Here is a 7,207-nt window from a genome sequence, read left to right on the forward strand (position 1 = left end):
ACGCCAATATCTCATTCTCCCTAATTTTCGCTTCCTTATGAATTCATAGTCTTAGAGTAGAGACAATGGTATGTTCATCTTCACCATCTTGAAAATTTATCCATCCATATGATTTCAAATCCACTTATATCAAGTTTAATGCCTTTTTTTTAGTTTATTTTTATGTATATTATCCCAAATATCCATTGTATGAATGAATTTGTGATATAAGTATTTCATCTGTACGTATGCAAATAATGGATAAGTTTGTTACTGAATTTGTTGTTTTGAATTGATTTTTTTCTTCTTTGAATAGATTGTTTGTTGTTTTAAATTAATTCTTTTCTTTTTTGAATTGATTCATTGTTGTTGTTTTAAACTTATTATTTTCTTTTTTGTATCGATTCATGATTATTGTTTTAAATTGATTCATTATTGTTTGAATTGATTCTTTGTTGTTTAACTCAATTCAAGCTCCAACATAAATTCACTGCTGATATTCATTTGGTCCTTTATCAATACTTGCACAACATTTGTCCCTTATCAAGACTGACTTACATGGATGTAAGTAAGTTCTTTTCCCTCAAACCTCTTGCTGAACGTGTCAAGTAAAGAGAGGTTCCTTCAATATTCTGTTAAGAGAAAATACGTAAATACATCGATGTAAGTAAGTTCTTTGAATTGATTGTTTGTTGTCAAATATATAGGCATTTCCTTTTATTCCTTGTAAATAACCAATGGAGACACTAGGCTATGTCTCTCTAGATTACCTATAGAGACGCTTTCTCGCGTCTCCTAAGCTGTTGATTGTAGAGACGACAATCATAATCTCTATAGGTCTCTTTCGCATAATTTCTTTTATAAAACCCACTAAAACCCTCCTCTCCTATTCATCAAATTGCTTCCTCCAAAGGTTTTTCTTTCCTCTCTCCTCTTTAACTTTCCTTTCTTTCAATTTCTGATTTAATAGAATTTTTGTAAATCAAATCAAATTAAAACCTTAAATTCTTTTTAGGGTTTTTTTTCTCTTTTTCTGCGTTGCATCTGTTTATCCTCTCCACTTCTCAGCAAAAATATCAAATGATTTTGCTAATGGAAGATATACAATAGATGCAGATAAAAAAAAAGGGTAAGCTTACTAGCCCATTCCATTCTATTTCTTTACCTTGGTGTCAAATGGACTTACCTGCAAATTTTCCCCCTTTTTTTGTTTATTTTTTTAAATTGTTAGGTTTTTTATTTTTGGAGTTTATTTGATGGCAAGGAATGAATATTTATCTTATCCTACACTCAGATTAAACCATATAGATTCAGATCTTCTCTTATTGATATTTTGATGCCATTTTTTTGTTTTAATTTTCTTTAATTAAAACCCTATTGAAACCCTATTTTTTTATAAATAAAAAAATAATGAAAAGCATATGTTTGTGCAAACGCAACACCATCATTGGTGTAATGAGTGGCGCTTTTCACACGAGATTTCTGATTTTACTTTCTCTTCAAAATTTGGTATGTTTTTAATTTAACATTATCAAATATTAAGTTCCAAAAGGTGTTTATGAAGATCAATGGAAATACTTAGTTGAGAAGTGGAGCGGTTGGTGACATGATGTAAGTAATTAATAGATTAACATTGTTTGTTGAGATGTTCACTACCTGTTTGTACATTAAATAAGAATGACTGGTAAGTATAGGTTGAATGTTGACAAACATTAAATGCCTGGTTGATTTTTTCATAATGATTTGCAAGTATAGGCTAAATGTGATAGAAATTAAATAATAGAGATTAAGTATAGCCTGGAAGTTGACAAGATGAAGTTTTTGGAGATATTCACTACCTGGTTAGCGACATGTTTGTACATTAAATGCATATTTGTGTACGTACGCATATATACATTATTTTCTACTTGAATATTGATAGAAATTGTCGAAGATTGGAGCATTATCACGTGCCTATCTGAAATTTGTTCATACTACGGGGCCAGTGTCTTTTGCTGAACAAAACCAGGTATGTGTAAGTTTTTCTTACTTCTTAATTCGTAATGCTTTATTTCTTTACAATAAAATTATATTTATATCTTTACAATAAAATTATATTTATACATTATTATTTTAGTAATGATTTGCTAGGAGGAAGAGAAGCATAGAGAACTTTCTCGACTTGAACACTTTCACTATAAACATTGCAAGGATGATGACACATTCATAAATGAGCATGCTGCCGAGAAGCTCTATGTATGTATAAGTGACCTGGACACATTGCATTATCTAAATTATGCTCCTTTTTTATGACTATATAATAATTTGATATAGTATGTTGGTTTATACTGCTTGATAGCAAGAGGCATTGACTAAACTAGAGAAAATTGTTTCGAAGAGAGGGGAACCTATGATGCAAGAAAAGAGGACAACCCTAAAAAATGAAGTTTATGAAATTGTGATGGGTCTTGACTTGCATGGAAGGACGAGAGGATATAACCTTGGCGTAACCCCAGTGATTTTGCAAAACTTACAAAACACAGAAACGACGGGGACAACATCAAGGGACCAAGCGATTAATGAATTGTAGGAAAATCATGAGGAATTAGCTGCAGTACAAGCTGAGAATGACGAGTTAAAACAAAAATTTGAAGATATGCAAACTAAAAATGACAAGAGATATGCTAATCTTCAAGTGAACTTCGAGCTCGAGACGTGAAGATCAATTCAATCTTTGATTCCATGCACTGAATTAATGGAAGTAAGTACTATTTTATATAATTTTACATAATCCATGCTGTTCTCGGCATTCAATGTGATTACTGCTATTTTATCATAGGTTTTCTCTCATCTAATGATCCTTTGATGCAATGCTAGGATGATATTGGAACAGATTGTGAAGATAAGATATGACACTTGACGACTACTGTAGATTGGTAAATACAACATGAACTTCCTAGTGCTTTTGGATATGCTTGAGTTGGAATGGAGCTATTAAAAAAACAATCACCTACTTCCTTTTTGTTCCTTTTGTTGCTATGATTGACATCTTGTGGATATGTAATGTTAGATTTTGATGCTCGACTTATAACCAAGCTAAAATTTGGAAACTTGATATATCAAGTTAATCTAATTACCAGGTTCTTATATTTTTTAGTGATTTATTTGTATTATAATAATTGATTAGTAATATGGACTTGAGCCCCATCGAACATTGTACTAGAAGCAATAGAAATGTAAACCATGTCTCTTTACAAATTGTGCTATAGAGGCGCATTGTGTCTCCACTAACTAGAGGTAAAGACACAAAGAATGCGTCTTCTCTAAAAAGGTTATAGAGACGCAAATGACATGTCTTTACAAACTGAATTATAGAGACGTACATCTGCGTATTCGCTGACTAGAAGTAGAGCCATGAACAATGTGTCTCCTCTAACTAGAGGTACACAATGGATGTGTCTCCACTGACACACCTATAGAGATGCATGCCTCGTGTTTCCATAGATTGAGTTATAGTGTCGCGCAGATGTGTCTCCACTAACTAGAGGTAGAGACACAATGGATGCATCTTCACTGACTGAGCTATGGAGATGCGAGTTTTTGCATCTCCAAACCTAAGAAGACATACCCAGTGGTGGCGCATGCAGATGCGTCGCCACTCACGTCGCCAAACTCTATAATGACACCATTTCGCATCTCCTTAGAGTTCTCGATGCATTACTATTAACTTATTTTGTTGTAGTGTATGTACTAAAGTTTGATCTACTTTTCTAACCAAAAAAAAAGAAAAAAAACAATATTACGTTATTATTTAGGTTTATTTACATTAGAACCTTATGATTCTTTTAAGAAATTATACGGTAAATTATAAGAATAATCAGAAATAAGTTATAATAATTCATAAATACAGTCAAAATATATTTAAGATAAATATGGAAAGAATTTATATTCAGTCAAACTTAAACTAAAATAAAATATGTGAAAATTCAGACATAATTTATATAATATATTTCCTTTTAAATATGTTTATATGGTATAGTTTTTTTTTTTCATTAACGGATGATCTTAAAAGAAGTGTGGAGGCAGGACCACCGATTGATTATAGCAACAATAGGTTTACGTATTCTTTCTGGAACTGCTCTTAACCTAAAGTTTTGCTTTATTATGCCCATCTCTGGTGGTATTGGAAGATATAGATTACTCATACAGTCATAAGAACCTTAAATGCTAATGCTCCACTTTCCCATCATGTTAATCGTTACTACATTATTTGCATATCGTATTCAAGTTTTACCAAGTTCATACGTCGCAAATCAAATGCAGGCAGTGGGGTCTGTATGAGTTATTAGTCAGCTCCCTCAACGAAATTGGTTGCTGTGAATATTATGAAACAAATCCACCTCTTGCTAAAATTTTTTTTATTCTGATTCGACGGTATATTAGTGGATTCTCCTTCGTCTTCCATTGATATTTGTGCTTTTCAATTACTGGTTTCAAGATATTATAGTGTTTTAAATGTGGTCTTTTTGTTATTTTATTTTCGAACTTCCTTTAATGTAGGTCTCAATAGGATGTTTTTTTTTTCATTCATACGTTTGGAGTTTTGTGGGATTTGCTTTACATGGTGTCATCTCAAGGGACTGCATTATTTTGGTAAGGTTGAAGTGCTCGGTTGTCTAAATTGGATTAATATAAATGACGTTATCAGCATAAATAACAAATTTATTTTTTTTGGTGAGACGTCTTTAATTACAACTAGCAAATCTGATTCCAAGTAAAAATGATATTTAAATCTGATCATTTTTTTTGAAAAGATTTGATATCAAGTATGCTAGTGATATTAGAAAAACGTTTTAAGTTGATACTGGTTCTGGATTCTAACTCTAGATAACCTTTTATAACTTTTTTTTAATTAAAAAAAAACTTATATCCTGTACATATTTGAATATGAATAAGAAGATATATTATTAACTTTCTAGATACATAAAAATGTAAAAAATAAATTAAATATATTGTGACCTCCCATCCTTTATTTTTGTATTAAAAAAACTAGTGATAGAGTTAAATGAAACTTTGGTGTTGTTAATATAGGCTAAAATATTCGGTCTTAGATACTGTTAATAAAGGTTGAAATATTGGGTCTTAGAGTATCTAAATTCAATTCTCAATATATGTAATTGTTATGTGTGGGTCTCTTATCTCATTATATGCAGTTGTTATATGTGCGTTTTAATTTAGTGAGTCAATTATAGTTCCTATTGAGAGGAGTTAGGTGTCAAATTCTCAACAAAAGGTATTATCCCACTCTCAAGAAAATGTGTCGGTTCATAGTTCAATCCCTCGTAAGTGCACTTTTCATAATTAATATTTGTAACAATAATGACACGTCTTCTGTGATCTTGCATGTCGTATCTACACTAATCATGAATTAAGGCGCTCCCCTAGTGGGATAATACCTTTCGTTGAGGGTCCAAAATCCAAATTCCCTCAACATTTTTTATTTTTTATTAATTTAATTTGTTTATGCTTTATATTAATTTGATTCTGTACACTTTTATGTTTTTTTAGTGGTTATCATTCTCGTAAAATACAATCAGTTATTTGCATTCCCTACTTTTCACTATGATCAGTTTTTCATAAATGTAGGAAAAACAGATAAAAATAAATAGAATATAGGTTCAATTTTGTTGATTCCTGATGGAATATGCCAATATTTAAATCTTTTTATTTGCAATACTTTTCCTTATCCCCAGCTACATAAAAAATATCAAAAAAATAGAGCCTAGCAGTAACAGATTTCAAACTGTGCACAAATTTACTGCTTAACTTTACACTACCTGTTGTATGGTATTTTGGCAACTAATTCACCTATGGCTATGCACCAAAGCTTCAGGCTCGACCGGTGCCTATGGTCACAGCGGTTTCCTGCACAGGAGTAGGTTGCGATGAGCTAGCTTGGCTGCTAAAAACAACAATCTTTTGGCATGTTTCGACGAGGCAGTGCCTGCATTTCGGGCAAGAGGAGCGGCAGCTCAGCCACTTGTTGATGCACTGGACATGGAATCCGTGGTTGCACATCGATAAAAGCCGAACGCGGTCACCAGGTTTGAAATCCGATAGACATATGACACACTCGGAGTCCAAGCCAGGCATGTTCAAGTCGGCCGAATAATTTACTGTTGGAAAGGTCTTTAAGGCTTTTCGGTTGATCCCTCTATTTGGTGGTTGAGCTGAGGTGCTGGCTCCGGATCCTGAGGCTAGTAAACTTGAACACCTTAATACACACCTAATGATAGAATTGAGTACTAAAGTGAACATTATAGCACACAAGAGGACTGACATAACCATAATAACGTTTGCATCAAAGCTGTTGTTTCCGGTGTAAGGATGGTTGGTTTCCGGGTTCGTAGGAGCTGCCATAGTCGGTGTCGGAGAAGGTGGGGCATGCAGCATCAACAACCTTCTAGAGTGGAAATGTCCAAGCAAACATTGAACTTCAGTGGAGATGGAAGTGGACATAGTTTGGAAAAGCTCAGCTGTGATTTTCAAGCAGGTAGTTCCTTCCAAGGTAGTTAGACAACGGGCTTTATATAATAGGCAAATGAACGGATTTGAATGCCTTTTGAGCCTTCATGGATAAAATAAATTTAAAATTTACCATCGGTATATATACTATTCACATATTTGAAAATTTATTAATATAACATTTTGAAATTAAAAGAAAAAACTCAGTTGGTAGATGTAACTAAATAAATGTTGTAATTATCAAATGATATTTTAAAGTTTATTAGGTGAATTTTTAAAAAAAAAACATGGAGTTGTGATTGGCCACATAAAACATATCTTTTTAATAAAATTTTAAAATCAAATTAATATATATCAAAAAGATAATTTTTAATCTACCAAATAAAAATCGAGTTTAAAAATACGATTACGTGTGAAGAATGTATTAACACCCTCACGCCACCCGTTAATAAAACAGTACCATTAATCATATGTTATTCATAATTTTAATACAATAAATTTAAATTCGATATCTAAAAAAAATATTATTGTTATATAATCATTTTATTACGAATAAAACAAATTTATTTTAAAACACAAAATTTTCAACGACACCCTGGTGGAATCTTGTGATTAAAAATTTTTAAAAATCTAATTTCATTCATGAAAAATGACATTTTCTAAGATAAATAATTATTGAGTGTCTCAATAACACTTTGACATAACTCATAATTATCATTGTATT

At 31.8% G+C, this 7,207-nt stretch overlaps 1 long non-coding RNA gene and 1 pseudogene across 3 annotated transcripts; one reads left to right on the plus strand and one right to left on the minus strand.

The window, feature by feature from the left end:
• Window positions 1-662: 662 nt before the first annotated feature.
• LOC121208231 (uncharacterized) lies at window positions 663-3,105 on the plus strand. Of its 3 annotated transcripts, XR_005903192.1 has the most exons (6): window positions 663-892; window positions 995-1,108; window positions 1,901-1,987; window positions 2,096-2,214; window positions 2,318-2,719; window positions 2,836-3,105. It is a non-coding gene; the product is annotated as an uncharacterized lncRNA (long non-coding RNA). The 3 variants fall into 3 exon arrangements; XR_005903193.1 differs by lacking the exon at window positions 995-1,108; XR_005903190.1 differs by having other exon boundaries at window positions 664-1,108.
• Window positions 3,106-5,539: 2,434 nt separating this feature from the next.
• LOC107916088 (RING-H2 finger protein ATL78-like) lies at window positions 5,540-6,506 on the minus strand (annotated as a pseudogene).
• Between the last annotated feature and the right edge of the window lie 701 nt (window positions 6,507-7,207).

This window comes from Gossypium hirsutum, chromosome A10, assembly GCF_007990345.1.
Source record: "Gossypium hirsutum isolate 1008001.06 chromosome A10, Gossypium_hirsutum_v2.1, whole genome shotgun sequence".
NCBI lineage: Eukaryota > Viridiplantae > Streptophyta > Magnoliopsida > Malvales > Malvaceae > Gossypium > Gossypium hirsutum.